This window comes from Mustela nivalis (assembly GCF_964662115.1).
Source record: "Mustela nivalis genome assembly, chromosome: 5".
NCBI classification, from domain to species: Eukaryota; Metazoa; Chordata; class Mammalia; order Carnivora; family Mustelidae; genus Mustela; species Mustela nivalis.
The window spans coordinates 63,846,829-63,866,440 of NC_139024.1; the positions used below are offsets into that span (position 1 = coordinate 63,846,829).

Genomic DNA, 19,612 nt, shown 5'->3' on the forward strand with positions numbered 1-19,612 from the left:
GAAAGTAATCAAGCCTATATTTCCCAAACTTCATCCCAAGCAATGCTATTCTTATGAGATGTTCTGTAAAAATGAGGTTCATCATCAAATAAATTTGAATATATACTGTCTATGATTCCTTTCTCACAATGTGCCTTGGATTTTAAAATTTCTGAGGGGTCTGGCAGTAAAAAAATTTATTTGATCATGGGCAGGTTTATTTTGTTTTTTTGTTGTTGTTGTTTTTTCCCTCGTTAACATTTGTTAACATCTCACGGAACAAGTATTCACAGGCACACTTTGGGAAAACTTCTATAAATAAACTAAGAGGGAGATAAAACAACTGATAATAAATTCCATAACTATAGTTCAAAGCCAAACTTTAGAGAGCCAGAATCACACACACAACTCTGGGCCCTACTGTTTGCTCCAATCCATTTCCTACTTTTAAGTGCTCTGTCCAAACACCATAACTCCCCTCCCTTCCAATGCCCACCACAGCCACTCTAGTTATCTATCAGCATTGTTTTAAAGACAAAATACTTTGAAGTTCTTTGAGCCTTAGTAAAAGACAAACCTCTGTCTTTAGACAGAAGCTAGCAATATTTGAAAAAATACACGTACCCAAGTAGGACAAAATTAGGGGCATGATTAAGAAAAATAGGTAAAAACATAGAAAGTGATTTTTGAATAGTCATTTTCAGAAGTATGTAATGGTGTTTGAGCTACGCAAAGGTGTTAGAACTATGACTATTTTCTCATGAAATTACATTAGCTCAAAACACCAACAAGCAATTGTTGGGAATGGTCAAGAAGTAGAGAGAAGAATAGAAAAGAAAGTGATGAGAAATGGCCTGTTGAATTCCAGAATGTTTCTTCTTAACAGCAAAGTGACAAAGAAAATAATCTCACTTCTGAAAATGCTACATGTGGTGATCAATGTAAACTAGACGAATAGGAATGATAATTTTGCAATATATACATATAACAAATCATTACGTTGTACACCTGAAACTAATCTATTGGCACATGTCAATGATAAAAGAAAAAGTAAAAGAAAATATTAATAAAAAGAAAATATTGATAAAAAGAAAGTAAAATACTAATACCACATTTTCCTCCAGAACATCCAGGAATTTCCACACAGCACATTTACCGTAATTGTAATGCCACGGGTTGTGGTGAAGTGATGGGTTTAATATCTGTCTCACCTACTAGAGTGTGATCTTCCTGAGAAAAAGTACTGTCTCTGCTTGTTCATCTCTCCGTCCTCAAGAGTAATACAGCACCAGCACTTAGAAAGTACCAATAAAATATTTGTGGAAATTTGGAAAGTGAGAGAGGGCAGGAGGGAACAAGAGAAGAAGAGTGTGATATTTTTGAGGTCTGATTGCTTTCCCAGAGTGATTGTGGGTTTCCACTCTTTTGCCTGGCTCCTTCAGTGGTCACATAGGTTAACTGTATAATCTATGGCCATGAAATAGGAGATAATGAATCCATATAGGCACTAAATCATGACACTTTTATGTGTACTTATATTCCGATCAGTGTCTCCAATAGTAGGAAAAAATAATAGAATAATAGAAAAAGATGTAGTTCTCATACTAAATGGATTCCATCTGGATTTTACACCTGGATAGAGTCACGTGATCTATATGAAATCTGATGAAGAAAGCAATGGATGGGGGGAGTTGAAATGTAGTATTTTTATACTGTTTGCCTGCAAAGAAATGAGTATTTGTACATGTAAAGGTACACGTAACTATCATTATAATTTTCACAGAAATCTCATTATGGTCTTCATGATCATGACACTCTTTAAGCCCTACAAACTCTTTGCTAGATTGTGCTGGGTGTTTCCTGTCAGCTACCATTCAGCTAGCAATGTGCATAAAAAATTAACATTTTATTATCAGAGGTGAAGGAAAATAAGAGAATGTGATCATTCTTTGTCACATTTTTCCTTTTTTCCACTAAAATGATCACTAGGTGACCCTACAGAGCTGCTGTATATTTTTCCCTGTGATTTGGCTAAATCTGCAAATGGAAATTAGGTGGACAACTTTACAGAATACAAGGCAGCAAGCATTTAAATATCACTAATTTATAGGCATGCTGTATGAGATCACTAACACATTCCTATAAAAAAAACAAGAGGGGGGAAGATAACTTTATTTTTCTACCCTAATCAATGTGAAGCAAGAAAAATCACAAATTGACACACTTTTTATTATTATGCTGGGCAGGGTAAAAAAAAAAAAAATAGTGCTGCTTCAACAAAACTAAAAGACTCAGGTATTCTCATAATTCTTCTCTTAGCCTAGATTTGAACAGGGCCATTCCATCTGATTGTAATTCCTGTAGGTAAGCAGATGGTCAGGCAACATACCAAGAATTATAATAATCTATGCGGGATGTTCCTAAGACATGAGTTAATGCTTTCAAACCCATAAAGCTTGGGATTTTATGGAGATGAACCACATTATAGACCTACATACAAGCATGTGCTCATCAAAATTACTTCAACGGAATCAACAGCTCAGCTCATTTGCACCTCCTGACCTTCTGGAACTGACCTGTGAGATACCAGCGAGATTTCAGATACCTGAAACTAGTTTCTTCCCCCTAAGGACATTAGAAATTAGATATAGAAAGGTACACGTAACTAGCAGGGATAACATGCATGTTCAGGTTCAGATTTCTTGATCTAATGACAAATATGAGAAACAAGTTGCAATGCCAAAAGCAGGAGATTTTAAATCATAATCCACTATAGGGGCACCTGGGTGGCTCAGTGGGTTAAGTCTCTGTTTTCGCCTCAGGTCATGATCTCAGGGTCCTGGGATCGAGCCCCGCTTCGGGCTCTCTGCTCAGCAGGGAGCGTGCTTCCTCTCCCCGCCCCCCGCCTTTTTTGCCTACTTGTGATCTCTCTGTCAAATAAATAAATAAAATCTTAAAAAAAGAAAAAGTCTTGACACATTAAAAACAAATCATAATCCACTGACTCCCTAAGATCTCAAGGGCCACTACTAAAAATGACCAGGAAAGAGACGGGAAGGAGAACAAGTAGGGAAACTCACAAAAGCAAACCAGTCTCCACAGATTACACATGATTCATTAAAAGCCAGCTTTGGTGAAGTGAACAGAAGGCAGGGCTTGGAATCCAAAAGAAGTGTTAATCATGGTTCAGATACCTACTGGTCAGTGGCCTTAAGAGGTTATTTTACTCTCGCTGCTTCTGTGTCCTCATCCTTAAGATGGGGCTAGTAACACCTGCCTCTTAGCATAGTTGCGAAGTAGCCTGTAGAAAGTTCCTGGAACATGGCACACCACCAGCTCATGTGTTTGACCTTTCTTTCTCCATCTTTTCTTTTTGGTAATAATGCTTTCATTTTAAAAACATCTCACTGCTTTCAAAGCTCTTCTACACAGATTTTATCAGCGTATCTCACAGCAGTATCTGATAGAACCACAAGCTCCTTTTCACGTACGAGAATCCGAGGCTCATTCTAGAACCCACACTAGACCCTAGTTACCCAGGCTACTTCTCAGCCTGCGTGAATCCCACCAGATTGAATATAGCTGAAAATGGTGAACAGACTTGAAGATCGAAATACGATGATGAAGGTTTTTAAAGCTATGAAGTCAGTAGACGAAAGAATATTACGGCGACCCAGGTGGTATGCATTTCAGTTTTCACTACATAGTTGGGACCATGGAGGGTTAGAAATAAATTTCTCATTAAGAATTACAGAATGCAAGGTATAGGTTTTAGCATTATTTGTGGAGAGTTGTGGACTAATTCATTTAAAAATCCTCTCTTGTTTGCAATGATTGCAGAAATCTACAGATAAAATATATACATTAATATACAAAGCAGTTCTTAAAAGGTTTTACTTGGCAAAGTTCATGGTAAATAGTAAGGCTGCATCAGTTTTAGCAACTTAGAAGATAATAAATTAACTCATAGTATAGTTAAGTATACTGGTAAAATATCTTCTTCACTTTTTGTCTATTTTTCATGTATATCCTATCCCTAGAAGTCTTCATTTAAAAGTGAAATTTTAGGGATGCCTGGGTGGCTCAGTGGGTTAAAGCTTCTACCTTCAGCTCAGGTCATGATCTCAGGGTCCTGGGATCGAGCCCTACATCAGGCTCTCTGCTCAGCAGGGAGCCTGGTTCCTCCTCTCTGTCTGCCTGCCTCGCTGCCTACTTGTGATCTCTGTCTGACAAATAAATTAAAAAAATCTTTTTTAAAAAGTGAAATTTTAGAAAGACTTCATGAAAATCTCAGAAATAAAACGCGAAACAAAAAGGTAATTCAAGGGGCGCCTGGGTGGCTCAGTGGGTAGGGGCCTCTGCCTTCGGCTCGGGTCATGGTCTCGGGGTCCTGGGGTTGGGTCCCGCATCGGGCTCTCTGCTCGGCAGGGAGCCTGCTTCCTCCTCTCTCTGCCTTCCTCTCTGCCTGCTTCTGATCTGTCTCTGTCAAAGAAATAAATTTTTAAAAAAATTTTAAAAAAAGGTAATTCAAGGATTCAACAAATTTTGAAAGAAAATACAAATAAAGTTTAGTATTTGAAAAGAGGACCTACATAAAGTTCCCAGCACTGTGTCTTGTGGGAAGCTTTCTAGGCAAGTTTTCCTTTTCTGCCAGGGGAACGTGTACTCTAGTTTCTGAAGAATAAAAAGCAGCGATAATGCATCAACAAAGATGAAATCTGAAAGCAGAGAGAGCAGCAAAGTAGAATCAGTTCAAGGTTAGCAGTAGGTTCATGTTTTATAGAAATATAAAAGAGCCCGTCAGTAATTTCTCAAAGTCCCATGTGGGAACAGCCTGTCTGGGTTGCCATAACGGATACTGAACTATACCAACCATATCCTCAATTCAAAAGGACATAATCCTTTTCCAGCTGCTAGAAGTGTTGGCTGATACAGGTATGTCCTTCCCAGGGAACTGCCTGTGGCTAAAGGGAGCTCTGCCTCACCCAAGTTTGTGCTCCTCTTTCCTGGAGCAGCTGGTGCTCAGGCACTGAGGCATGCACAGTTATGAGGTCCAGCAGCGCCTTGCCTCAACTGAGACAACTCTGAAGCCTGTGCTCTCACCCCGGCCCCAGAGCCCCTTAAGCAACTGGTTGAAGCTTCTTTTACAACCTCAGCTTAACCTCAGTCTACCAATACTCCTTCCCTCAGCCCATCACCCATGTCCATCCTTGGAGCACTCACCAACAAATGACTGGCCATAAACCTCCATTACAAGCGGTTTCCAGGGGACCCAGCCAGAAAGTTGGCTACAGAAAGGGCCCTAGGAAGTAGACTCTAAATATGGGATTTTGGTGATAGAGTGCCCACTGGCTTCCTGACAATGAGGACCCCACCGAGGGCAGGAAGCACAGAACTGATATCCTGACACATTATAGGGGTTGGCTGTCCAAGCATTCAGCGGCTGTTGAACTGAGATGGAATTAGAGGAAAGGCAGTGCACGGGCTCAGGCATCCTAGAGGAGCCGTGGGCATCGCTGTTATCAGGACCATGGAATAGGGGAAACCTGATTAATCATGGAGAAAGATTTCACTGCAGAGATGCCTGGACTTCAAGCCAACACTGAAAGGTGAGTGCATATGTGAGGGGGAGGAATGATTACAAAAGAGCCTCCCCACCTCCCCCTGCAAAGGAAATAGCATTGACAGAACCTCTGATACAGAAAAGTGCCTGGGAAGGAGGGGAACTGAGAGTGAGGGTCAACTCTCCAGAGAGTGGAAGTGAAACTGGGGAGGGAAGGTGTCTCATGACGCTGGAGGCCCAGGTAGGGGCCAAGTCACAGCATGGTCGAGATTGTTGTTGTTACTGCACAGCCATGATGAATCACTGCAGGATTGGGAGCAAGAAAGCGACAAGATCAGATTTGCCTTAAGAAAGATCCCTTCGGCTATTTCCGAACTGATGTACGAGAACAAAAATGTACACAAGGCAAGACTTTCTGGATTGCTCAGCACTAAAAATCAATGTTATGTAGGAATAGTAAGTGATCCCATGTTGAAAAGGCCTGGACAGGTGAGTCTGTGCCCTCCTACAGGCTGTTGGAGTGGCCCACACTGGGAGGAGGTGACTGTCACCGGACCCTTGTTTCTTCACTGAGCTCTCAAACACCATCTCGCTGGTGGGAAGGCCGGTGCACCTCTGCTTACTGGTTGATGTCTCCAGAAGCAATTTGGGCCATTTCCCTTTTGTTTAAGATTTTAATTTCTATTTGACTGGAATGTGGGCTCCACTGTTAACATGGACTTTATCAGTCACGGCTATGTCCCCAGCTCTTAAAAGAAGAGTGCTCAGTACTTAAAGGTGATACTCAATAAATAGTTGTTGAAAATTGGATAAATAACTTTTAAAGGAAATATTCCTTATGAGAGTGTAGCAAATTCCTACATCTATACCTTGATCTGAATGATAAATGTGAGCACAGGCTTAAAGGTGTAGGAGAGAAGGACTGGGTGAGCAGACTATAGCAACTTGCCTGCTTTGTTATCTTTACAGGTGTGGGTAAGTATGGGAGGCAAACAGGTAGTGCCTGTAGGTTGAAATCTTAATGGGACTGGGTGAAGTACACTTCTGAGTCAAGCTGTAACCTTGTGCTGTGAAGAAGTTCTTTCAACGGGAGAGCAATCATCATGTTTCAACATAAACTGGTCATTCTGCCATGTTTGTCATTTCCTGTTTGTTTTGTTTTGTTTTCATGGAAGGATTTTAGTGTTATCTTTGAAGGTAATCTCATCTAGCTGTGAAATCCAGAGTATGTCCAGTCCTGCTTCCAAGACTGGGCCTGTAGAAGACTCCATCACACTTGACTGCAAGATAAAATGGCAGTTCTGTTCCTCCTGGCAGCTGTGTCTTCTCTTGAGCCTTGTTTCAGGGCTGAGTCTGAGGCTGAGCGCGGCACTTGAGATCACTCCTGTCATCTAAACCTTTCTGTGCAGCTCAGAACTGAAAATCAATTTTATGAAGGAACAGTAAGTGGTCCCATATTGAGGAGGCCTGTACAGGTGTGTCTGTGCCCTCTGTCACGATTGTAAACTAGGACACTGCATATTCATACACGGAGAAACCAGTTAGGGGACCCAGACTCTGGAGCATGAGAGAAGAGTGACACCCAGTGGTGAGCTGGGTGTATTTCTGACATGCGGTGCCACACAGACTGCGAAGGGGGTGCTCTCTCTTTGCTAGAGATGCTGGCTTCTGCTTTGTCCTTCCAACCTGGGAACCCTGGGACACTTCAGGGAAATTCTGATGGCAGACCAACCAGGTTCTACCAGGAATATTTATTCTTCCATATTTCTGGGTTTTTTTCTTTCAGAGTAATCATTCATCTCTCTCTCTGGAGTTGCCATGTTTTAAATGGCATCAAAAATTAAATAACTGTTCATGTTCGACACTTAAAATGTAAAATTCCAAAATTACATTTGTTCTTAGTTTTCAGAATAAGGTTTGTGTGCCAACTAGGTGCCAAGCAGTGAGCAAAAAAATAATTCTTACCTTCTAGGAGGTTATATTCTTACTGGGGAAAACAGACAGTAATGTATGTAAACTGTACATACACACATACAGACATGTGGAGTCATGATACGTGCTAAAAAATAGAAAAAGAAAAAGAAACAAGGTAAAAACAAGGAATCTGACAAAATGTTACTTGTGATGGTGACTATACAAGGTCTCTCTGAGCACATTTGAGCAGCAAACTAAACGGAAGGGTCAGATAATGTATGTATCAGAACTTTTCTATTCTAAACATAGAAAAAAGCAAGTAATAAAAATGACTGCCGTATGAAATCAAGATTCTAGAGAAAATTAAAAATGAGATCTTCAGTGTCAAAACAAAAATGCTTATACATAAGAGCCTAAGCTATGAGCCTAAGCTCAACTTTCACACCTCAGATGGAAGAGTACAAAAGTTAATTACAGTCAAGCTTTGAATTAGGAATTCAGATCCAAAGTAAAGCAGCGCCCTAAAACAACAAAATGCCACTATTTACCAATAATTTATTTCAATGAAAAGGCAAAAGGTTAGAAATGGAGATAGACACCTGCTTCCTTCAGTCCCTTCCCTACCGGAGTACACTCAAAAGGAACATAACAACACAGGCCACCCAATGGTAACGAAGGCCACTACCTTTCTCTCTCTCTGTCCACCCCCCCCCCCCCGACACACACACAATGGGAAGATCCACATTCATCATGGAATATAGTAAAATGCAACTTTGGGAAAGATAACTTATTTCTTTTCCCTCTTTTTCGAGTTGTGATATACACATATCTTTAAGGGTACAACTGGCTTAATTTTTACATCTGTTACATATGTATAAATTTAACTACCAGATTAACATGTAAAACATTCCCAGCTCCTCAGACTCTCTTTTGCCCTCCTTCCCACAACCCCCAAAAGGTGATCATTATTCTCACTCAGTCATTATGAATTTATTTGGTTCAGTCTGTTCTTTGAACTTATAAAGGAAATCACAGAGTATCTATTCTTTTTATATCTGGGTTCTTTTGTTCAACATCACAATGTCAGATTCATTCATGCTGCTATACATAACAATAATCTGTTTTCATTGCTGTCTGGTATTCTAGTATAAATATATACATACATAGTGGATAAGTTGCACTGTTGACAAACTTTTGGGTCATTTCTTGATTGGGGTTATTACAAATAAATCTGTTATTAGCATTTTGCACATGTCTTTTGGCAAAAATAAGTATTCACCTTCGTTGAGTATGTCTCCAGGATCAAAATAACTGGTTCGTAAATGGCCAGCTGCTAATTTGCAGGGCCCAGTGCAAAATGAAAATGCAATTCCTCTTGCTTAAAAAGTAAGGGAAAAGTGCCACCAACATACTAAAATACAAAACTCTTTCCTTTTTTCCACAATCTCTCTAAACTTGTCATAGAGTTCTTTTCTTTGCTCTTCAATGTCACTTTAAAGAAAAATTAGAACGTTTAGATAGCAGCATGTATTTTCCCATTCACCTTTATATTGTGCATTGACAGTTTTTTTTAAGACTTATTTATTTATTATTTGAGAGATGGAAGGGGCAGATGAAGAAAGAGAATCTCAAGCAGAGATTCCCAGCTGAGTGTGGAGCCCCACGCAGGGCTCAATACCACCACCCCAAGATCACGATGTGAGCAGAAACCAAGACTCAAGTCGCTCAACCAATGAGCCACCAGGCGCCCGGCAGTGGCAGTTTTAAATGCACATGTAAGGGCAACACTTCAATTACATAATTTGTATTTCATAGCTTATACATGCATATGGATTCCATTCTTCTTTTTTTTTTAAAGGCTTATTTACTTACTCATTTGAGAGGGTGGGGGGCAGAGGCAAATGATCTCAAGCCACCTCCCTGCTGAGCAGGGGCCCGAGGTGGACAGGTTGGGCTCCATCCCGAGACTGCAGCCCGAGCCAAAGTCAGGAGTCGGCACTCAACCCACAGAGCCCCCCAGGCTCCCCATAGATTCCTTTCTTAACAAAACAGTGAAAATACTGCATTGAGCTAAATCAATGTTTTAAATTTTGTTTCTTGTGACATGCACATTATACCAATGCTCCTACCCTCAGCTTACCAATGAGAAAGAAGGACTAAAAGGGAAAAAGAACTGTAGGTTGACCTCTCTTTTCCTTTCCTTCCATGTTCTCATTTCAAGCATAAGTGTTTGGCTAAGGCAGTGAAGTAACTTAAGAAAGAAATGATAGGATAGGATTCTTTGAGCTTTCAGGTTTTCTAAAACAGCACTGGCTTCTTTCTCCAGTGAGTGCAAGTTCTGGTTCGAGTGGAGCCGACGTTGCTCAGGGATGTCAGTGGCCCCCACGCACCTTGTACTCCTCTGAGCCTCACTGACCTCTGATGCAGGAGCGTGCACAGAAGGGGGTGCTGCGGGCATGGCGTGTGCTGTATGCACACAGGACAGCAGAGAACAGTGGCAGGCACACAAGTCGCTCCTGGCTCCCTGCTCAGGCCCCTGCTCCACACTCTGAACAAGACTGCACTTGTTACAAAAAACACATTAAAAGGGAAAATCATTCAGAATGTCAAGATGTGGCCAGATGCACATTAAGCCATGCACAGAGCCCTGATGAGTTTTGGGCCCTGAGTGATGGACTACACCTGCCATCTCTCCCCAAAGTAGGCCCTGTTTGCAATCAGTTCTGTTAAACCGTTTTCCAAAGCAGCTTTCCCAGTCTAACACTCCCACCAGCAACATGTGACAGCTCTGGGAGCTTGAACTCCTCACGGACACTTGCTATCATTTTACCATCCTACTGGGAGTGGATTAGTAGCTCATGCTGGTTCGAGTTTGCATTTCCCTGATGGCTGATGATGCTGATGTGGAGAGGCCTGTTCTCCACTTGGATAGCTCCTTTTGCTAAACTACCTGTTAGAACCTTTGCCCCTTTTTATACTGGGTTGTCTTTTTCTCATTGATTTGTAGGGGTTATTCATATTTTCTGCATTCTTTCCATGTGCAGAAATATTGCAAATAACTTCTCTGTACTCTTTCACTCTCTTAACTGTTTTTTTTTATAAACAGCAGTTCATTTTAATTAATTCTATGTATCAATTTACAGCTTTATAGTAAGCTTTGCTGTCTTGGTCTCAGCTGACCAGCTTCGTTCTTCTTCACTATTATCATGACCATTTTTTTTTTTTAAATAAAAACTCTGAATGCCCTATGTGATGACCTGGCATTTTCAGAAGTCTTCAGATCTAAATTCTTTAAATTACCCAGCAGAAGAAACTATACTACAACCGAGTAAAACCACATTACCTCTGAATTTGGACCAATGCAAATTATTAATGTTGTGCTTTGTCTTTCCATACCAGAAAAGAGGAATCTTCAGTTTCTTTTCACACACTCTGGCTAATTAGCATCCCCAGCAGGTACAACCACCAGCTGACTTATTATACCTAACAGTTGTTGCATTGAGAACTTTCTGGTGATCATGAATGCCAAAGTCATTCAATATTTGTAAGGATTTTCATCTTCTTTATCAACAACATTCTTTATGGTACTAATGTAACTTCTGTGGCCGTTTATAAACGCTTCCAGAAGCCATTGTTTCTGCTAGAGTACTGTTCCATTTTCCACAGTAATTCCGAAACTCAAAATAGAAATGACCAAAACAATACCACGAATCCCTTAATTAAAAATATTCTTTGAAATTAAATGAAAATTGCCACACAGAAATATATGTGTGTATGTCTGCATAATATATGTGATATATGGTGAATGTAGTGTCTTCCAGTTTGTAGCTTGTCTCGTAACTCTCTTTTGTTGTCTTTTGATGAGCAGAAATTCTTAATTTTCATGCAGTCAGACATCAATCTATTTTATTTATGGTTAGTGCTATTTATGCTTAAGAAATGCTTTCTTACCCGAAGTTCATACAGATATTCTACAACATTGTCTTCTAAAATCTTCCTGGCTTTGCCTTCAAAATTAGCTCTTGGATTGGTTTGCTAGGAGAAACATAAAAAAAGGTGGCTTAAATGACATCAGCAGTAGTCTCACAGTTTTGGGGGCTAAAAATCTAAAATCCAAGAATTAGCAGGGTTTATTCCTTCTGAGACCTATGAGGGGGGAATCTGTTCCCGGCCTCTCTCCTGAGCTTCTGGTGGCTTACCAGTACCGTTGGTATTTCTTGGCTTGAAGATGCATGACCCCAATTTGTGCCTTTTTGTTCACATGGCATTCTCCCTGTGTGCATTTTTGCATCCAAAATTCTTTTCATAAGGACACCAGTTATATCGGATTAAAGGTCCAACCTACTCCAGTGTGACCTCACCTGTGACTTCACTTTTCTGAGAACTGGGAGGAAGATATCATTTAACCCAAAACATCCCCTTAATCCGCCTCAAATTATTTTTGTAAACAAAATGGCAAACGGTAAACACCCAGTTTTCCCAGAAGCATTCACGGAAAATCTCATTCTTTTCCCACTCATCTAAAATACCCTCTTTTTCGTTTATTGAACGTCTGTAAATGTTGGATGGTATATACGGTTTCACTGGCCTCTTTATTCTACTACATGGTCTTACTGTTTCTTTATAACAACTCTTGAAATGTGGAAGGGAAAGTCCTCCCATCTGCTCCCATCTGAACTTTTTATTATTTTTTTAAAATATTTATTTATTTATTTGAGAGAGAGAGAGAGAGGGCACATAAACCTGCAGGGTGGGGGGCAGTGGTGAGGAGCAGAGGGAAAGGGACAGACTCCATGCTGAGCACAGAACCTGATGCTGGGCTCAATCCCATGATCCTAAAATCGTGGCCTAATCCAAAATTAAGAGTCAGACACTTAACCAACTGACCACCTAGGCATCCCCTGATCTGAACTTTTTAAAAGTGTCTTTTTTTTTTTTTTTTAAGATTTTACTTATTTATTTGACAGAGAGAGATCACAAGTAGGCAGAGAGGCAGGCCGGGGTGGGGTGGGGGGAAGCAGGTTCCCTGCTGAGCAGAGAGCCCGATGTGGGGCTCAATCCCACGACTCTGAGATCATGACCTGAGCCAAAGGCAGAGGCTTAACCCACTGAGCCACCCAGGTGCCCTTAAAAGGTGCCTTAATTATTTTTGGACCTTAGAAATTACACATAATTTTATAATCACCTTGTCAAGAATTTTATAATCACCTTTCACAAAAATCTGTTAAAATATTCACTGGAATTGTAGTTTTTTTCTAAAACATTTTTCCTTTCTCTCTCTTTTATAAAACAATTTTATTTACTTATTTGACACAGAGAGAGAGCACAAGCAGGGGCAGCAGCAGGCAGAGGCAGAAGCAGTCTTCTTGCTGATTAAAGAATCTGATGTGGGGCTCTATCCCAGGACCCTAGGATCATGACCCGAGCTGAAGGCAGATCCTTAACTGGCTGAACTACCCAGGCACCCCATCACTGAAATTCCATTATAACAATTCCATTTAAATTCCATGTTAAAATTCCATTTTAACATATACTGACTTCTCAATCCATAACTACAATCCATATTTCCCCATTAAAAAAAATATTTTTGATACCACTTGCTAGCATTTCATCCATTTTCCCATAGAGTTTTCATATGGCCTATGTATCTTTCATGCTACTACAAATGATTCTTTTATTTCATTTTCTAATAGTTTACTATTGGTGTGTAGATAAACAGTTGTGCTTTGGAGATTGAATTCATGCCTGGAAGCCCTGCTAAATTCCCATATTAATATTTTAAATTTATCCATGGATTTTTTTTTTTCTCTACAGGATACCTGGCCAATACTCCTTAAGACTATAAATGTTATGAAAAATACAGAAAAAAATTGAGAAAATGTCACAGACCGGAGAAAACTGAGAAGACATGGAAACAACAGGCAATATGGCACCCTGGACTGAATCCTGGAACAGAAATAGAAAAATTAGAGAAATCTAATTGAGTCTAAAGTTTACTTAACAATAATGTGCCAATGTTAACTTGACTAGTTTAGAAAATTTACCCTACTAATTGAACTGAGTATGCAGAAATTCTCTGCAGTGCCTTGGCAATTTTCTGTACAAAAGTACACAAATAAAAATTTATAAAGTTTATTTTTTTATCTGTGGTATTGGTGCAAAAATAAACAAATGGGCCAATGAGAAGAATGAGATCCAGAAATAGACCCACACATCAATGGTCAATAGATTTCTAGAAAGTGCTGATGCAATTTCATGTAGACTGAAAATCTTCCCAACGAATGGCCCAGAAACAACAGGACAGCTGCCTGAGGAAAAGAATTTATCTCTCCTTTTTCCTCATACCAGATATCAAAATTAACTTACAATGTATTATAGATTTAATTGTAAAAAGCAGAACTATAAAATTTCTAGAAGAAAACATTTTCAACTTTGGAATACACTAACATTTCTGAAGATGAGAAACCAAAACACAAGCATCAATGGGGAAATATGGAAAAAATAGATTTTATCAAAATTAAAAACTTCTGCTCTTGTAGATATAATTGTAAAAATCAAAGGGCAAGCCATGAACTGGGAGAAAATATTTGCAATACATATAACTGACAAAGTATTTGTATCCAGAATCCATGAAGGACTCTTAAAACTCAATACCAAGCAATAACCCAGATGTCCATCCACAGAATGGATAAATCAAAGGTTATATACGTTCATATAATGGAATGTCAGGGAAACAATGCTCCATGAGTATTTTCATGTTTCTGGACAATCTGCCTCCTTAAGCAAAGGAAACTTCTCTTCCCTGACTTTTCTGCTCCTCACACTGCAGGGGGTTAACCTGGAGCCCTATGTTCTCGTTCAAAAAACAAGAAAACTTATCTCCCCCAGAGCCCAGTGTTTGCAGTCCAGGGTAGGAACTTTCCCCTTTGCCTTCCTGAGAGCATTCATTTACTTTCCAAAGCATTAGTTTGCATTAGAGAGATAGAGCTTCTGTCCCTCTCTCAGAAAGACAGAGGAGCAGCTAAGCAGTGTGTAGCCTATCTAAAGTTCTAGATTCATAATTTTGGGTTTCCTCTCCTGGAGTGCATCCACAGGATTCACCTGGCTCTCATCACATCACCCCCAAGGGGAATGGAAGCCAGGGGCCAGATGCAATTATTGCTATGGGTAATCCTAAGAATCTGATCTCTGCCCTGGAAACCTCATATTTGCTTTTGACATAAAAATGAACAGATACCAAAAACTTATCATGGAACACTCTTAACAATTATTTTTTAAAAGGGGAGGGGGGCAAAACCTACTCATCCATGGAATAACATGAATGAACCTCAAAGAGATTATTATGTTGAATAGAAGAAGCTAGGCACAGAAGAATACCTACTGGATAGTTCCACCAGTGGGAAGGTCAAGAAGGGTCAGAACTAATCTTATGGTAATGCAAGTCAAAACAGGAGCCCCGGGAGGGCTCAGCTGGTTAAGCAGCTGCCTTCAGCTCAGGCCATGATCCCAGGGGGGATCGAGCTCTGCATCAGGCTCCCTGCTCAGTGGAGAGCCTGCTTCTCTCTCTCCCTCTGCCTGCCGTTCTGCCTACTTGTGCTCACTCTATCTCTCTGTCAAATAAATGAATAAAATCTTTTCTTTAAAAAAGTCAAAACAGTGAGTTCCTGTGTTCAAGGTATATGAGAAGAAGCATGAGGGAATCTTCTGGAGTGCTGGAAATACCCTATATTTTGATCTTAGGTTGGTAACATGGTTGTGTATCTATGAAAAAGGTTAAGACTAGTGTGCTTTAGGTACCTTGTTTTGTGTATGCTATGACTTAATAAAAGAAAAGCTTAAAAAAAAAGTCAGCCAGTTGTTTTGTGGGAACTCACAAGTGATTCTAAAATTCATATGAAAATACAAAGGGCAAAATTATTTACTCAATACCTTATGATCCTAGGGTAGGATAACATTTTTTAAACAGGGCACACAAAAAAAAAAAAATGACCATAAGAGACATAAGAGATATAATTGGTAAGTTACACTATATTATACTTAGAAACTCCTTACTCTATTGAGAGAGCAGAAAGGCAAGCCACAATAAAGGGAGAAATGTTGGCAACATATACAACTACCAAAGGTTTCATATTCAGCATATGTAACAAATTTCTTCAAACAAAAATAAAATAAAAAGATGACCTCATAGAAAAAATAGGCAAGAAATGGGAACAGATCCTTGACACAAGGGTATATCCAAATGGCTAATAAACTTATGAAAAAGTTCTCAGTGTCATTACAGCTGATGGAAATGTAAATTGTTATAACCATTTTGGAAAACAGGTTTGGTATTATTTACTTAAGCAGAAATATGTCTGTCCTATGACCCAGTAATTACACTTCTGGGTATGTACCTGACAGAAATATATGCACCTAGTCAAGAGACATGAACTAGAATGTTCCAAGAAGCACCATTGCTCATAACTGTAAACTGGAAATAATCCAAATGTCATCAAAATAAAATGTATAAAGAAATTATAGCATAATTGATAACTTTACAGAGTTGCACTAAATCTTTAGGCAGTTACACAGATGATTCTTAGCTTAATGTTGAGTAAGAGAAGCCAGATACAATGGAATACACACTGAATGATTCTGGGGAGGAGGGAAGGGGAAAGAGAACAGTCTCTGTAGGGTTAACATTGTTCTGTTGTTTCTGGACTGGGTGATGCCTGTCAATGCATTCCCCCTAGTGATAACTCCCTGAGCTGTAACATCTGTCTTGGTGCATTTTTTTCTGTATGTATATTATACTTAACAATTTTTAAAAAGTTTAAATGCAGGGACCACTTCTCCAAAACATTTCTGGAAGAATTGGAAGAAGGTCTGATGAGATAGGATTCCATAAGGTTTTAACTATTTTTTTTTTAAGATTTATTTATTTGACAGACTGAGATCACAAGTAGGCAGAGAGGCGGGCAGAGAGAGAGGAGGAAGCAGGCTCCCCGCTGAGCAGAGAGCCTGATGCGGGGCTCGATCCCAGGACCCCGAGATCACGACCTGAGCTGAAGGCAGAGGCCTTAACCCACTGAGCCACCCAGGCGCCCCAGGTTTTAACTATTTTGATGTTATTTAGATTTGAGCAGACAGCATAATGTAAACACTGTTAGGAGTCCCAAATATCCATAACGAGTGGCAGGGTAGACTAAAAGGATTTTGGAAATCTCCTAAAACTGGATGCTTATTACCTCCAGGACTCTTTCTTTTTCCCCCTTTTCCCCAGCCCTCATCTGCCCTCTAATCTTCAGGTTTACTTTTGGAAGCTTAGTATATTCTCAACCTGCCCCTGACTATACCTGTGTGTCCAGGAATGAGCATCAGTTCATCAGTAGTTTAAAATATGGAAATCACACCAATGTTGCATTTTTTGGTAAAATAATAAGTATAATCTTCATAAGTGTGTTATTTTGCAGTTCACCCCATTAATGTATTTCCTTTATTTTTTCTTAAGTGCAGAGGCCTATAAGGAAGTCATTAGGAACACAGACTTTGGAATTAGATTAACCGGGCTTCAGATCCCAGTTCTGTCGTTTATTAAGTGGACAACATGACCTGGCATGTTTCCTCATTTTGTCATTCGGGAGAATGTGACTAACTCACAGAACTGTTGTAAGGGCCTGAGAAGGTGGTAAATGTAAAATTCTTAGCATGATACCTAGCTCTAAGTAAGAATTCAGTAACCTCACATGATGGGATGATGGTGATGATCATCAAGATGTAACATTCCTGGAAACTGTTAGGAGTTCAACTGGCATGGGATAAGCTTTGTATTTTTTGTTAGTAGTATTAGTGCTGGGGTTGAGGGTGGAAGGTATTTGTTTACAGCCTTGCTGTTCAAAAAGCTCAAAAATCCATACATCAGATCCCACAAAATTAAAATCTCAGCAGGTGGTAAATCATGGCAAGAAAGATTGTCATCTAGACATTTCTCCAAAGAAGACATACAGATGGCCAACAGACACATGATCTGTCGTCAGGGAAGTGCCTATCAGAACTACAATGAGATATCACCTGCAGCTATCAGAATGGCTAAGACTAAAAACACAAGAAACAACAAGTGTTGAGGAGGAGGTAGAGAAAAAGGAAGCCTCGTGCACTGTCAGTGGGAAAGCAAACTGGGGCAGCCACTGTGGAAAACAGTAGGGAGGTTCCTTAAAAGGATAAAAATAGAACTACCCTAACATTGCATAATCATGCTACTGGTAGTTACTTCCAGTATTTGCCAAATAATACAAAAACTGTAATTAACAGGGATCCATGCACCCCTATGTTTATAGCAGCATTATTTACAATAACCAAATTATAGAAGCAGCCCAAGTGTCCACAGATAGATGAATAGGTAAAGAAGATGGGGTATATACATACAGTGGAATATTACTCAGCCGTAAAAAGAATGAATCTTGCCATTTGCAACAACATGGACGGATCCGGAAGATATAATGCTAAGCGAAATAAGTCAGTCAGAGAAAGACAAGTACCACATGATTTCACTCATATGTGGAACTTAAGAAATAAAACAAATGAGCAAAGGAAGAAGAGAGACAAACCAAGAAAGAGACTCTTAACATGGAGAACAAACTTGTGGTTACCAGAGAGGAGGTGGGTGGGGATGGGTGAAAGAGGTTAGGCGGATTAAGAATGCAGTTATCCTGAGGAGCACTGAACAATGCCTAATGTTGACTCACTGTATTGTACACCTGAAACTAATGTAACACTGTATATTTCCTACACTGGAATTAAAATTTTAAACTTTTTAAAAAGATTTTATTTATTTATTTGACACAGAGAGCACAAACAGGGGGAGCAGCAGAGGGAGAGGGAGAAGCAGACTCCTTGCTGAGCAGAGCGCCCAACGCCAGGTCAATCCCAGGACCCAGGGATCATGAACAGAAGGCGGACGCCTAAGCAACGGAGGCACCCAGGCACCCCAAAATTAAAAACTTAATAGAAAAATAAGGCACCCATCAGGAAAAAAAGAAAAGAAAGAATGGTTGTAATCTTTATGACAGAAGAAAACATCAGTTTGAATGTGCTGAGTCATTTCAAAAATCTTCTGAAGGATATACTAGGATTTATTTTGACTGGGAAAGTTTAGACTGGGAGAGAACTGGACTACTTCTTCCTGCAGTTCACAGGGTGGGGAAGGAGGCAGAATTTAAAGGTACAAAGGAAACTCCCTAAGGTGAGTTCCAGGTCATAGGTAAAAGCAAAAGAAGTCATGAATACACTCTTGAATTTAATGCATGGAAAACATCAACTGAACACTTAGCAATGTTTTAGGTCCCACTCATCCTACAAGAACCACAGGCATCTGGGGAGGACAGAGAGGTGAATTTGTTACAGGTAGGAGATGGCGAAATTCTGACATGCTGTCTGACAAGTGCAAAGGGGAACTTGAGGAGGACAGACGGAAGATGTGTGTACAGAAGGAACAGAACTGTTACTCCCCAAGTCAAGAAGGGTAGGAGATAAGGGAGGGAGGTGGGTTCTGGACATGTCTGCTTTAGTTCTTTTGGGGCCAGGAATGATTCCTATTTGAATAGAAACGCAAATAAGTCCTAAAGTTTAGATACCAAGAATAATTGGCCCCAAATACTTTTGTGGCAAATATATGTCACATTTAACCTACTAGATTTAAAATGATAAGGATAAAACCTTACTCATAAAATTGGCAGTCAGTTAAAACAATAATAATTCACCACAATGCTGATGATCTACGATAGCGCCCTTCCTAAAATGTTCAGTCCTTCCGACCGCTTACTGAACCAGTAAGACCCCAGCCGGAAAACGGGAAGTAACTACCAGAAGCAAACCCTCCTCCCCAGGGCTGAAGGAACAAAGGGAAGATGTGGGGGTTCTATCCTGGCAGAGGAACCCAGGAAGCTGGAGCTCTGGCCTCTGCGAATGGACCCGGCCGGCCCACTGCTGGTGTCTCTGAGGGGGCACAGGGAAGCTGATTCTGGGAGTATGGAACGAGCTACACCTGCCAAGGTGAGGGGACACTGTGGGGCATAGCTAAGGAAAACAGCAAAGAGGAAGCCCAGTCCCCTGGCTTCTCCTCCAGCTGTCAGCGTTCATCCAGCGCCCCCTATGGATGGAACCTAAAGGAGCCAGCTG

General features: G+C 40.2%; 1 protein-coding gene across 1 annotated transcript in view; it reads left to right on the top strand.

The window, feature by feature from the left end:
- The window catches only part of IL22RA2 (interleukin 22 receptor subunit alpha 2), a 79,693-nt gene extending 66,132 nt beyond the window's left edge, over nt 1-13,561 (top strand). The window contains exon 6 of the mRNA XM_082731086.1: nt 13,271-13,561. The gene's annotated coding sequence lies outside the window, so the exon portion shown is untranslated. The remainder of the gene's footprint in view (nt 1-13,270) is intronic.
- Nucleotides 13,562-19,612: the final 6,051 nt, after the last annotated feature.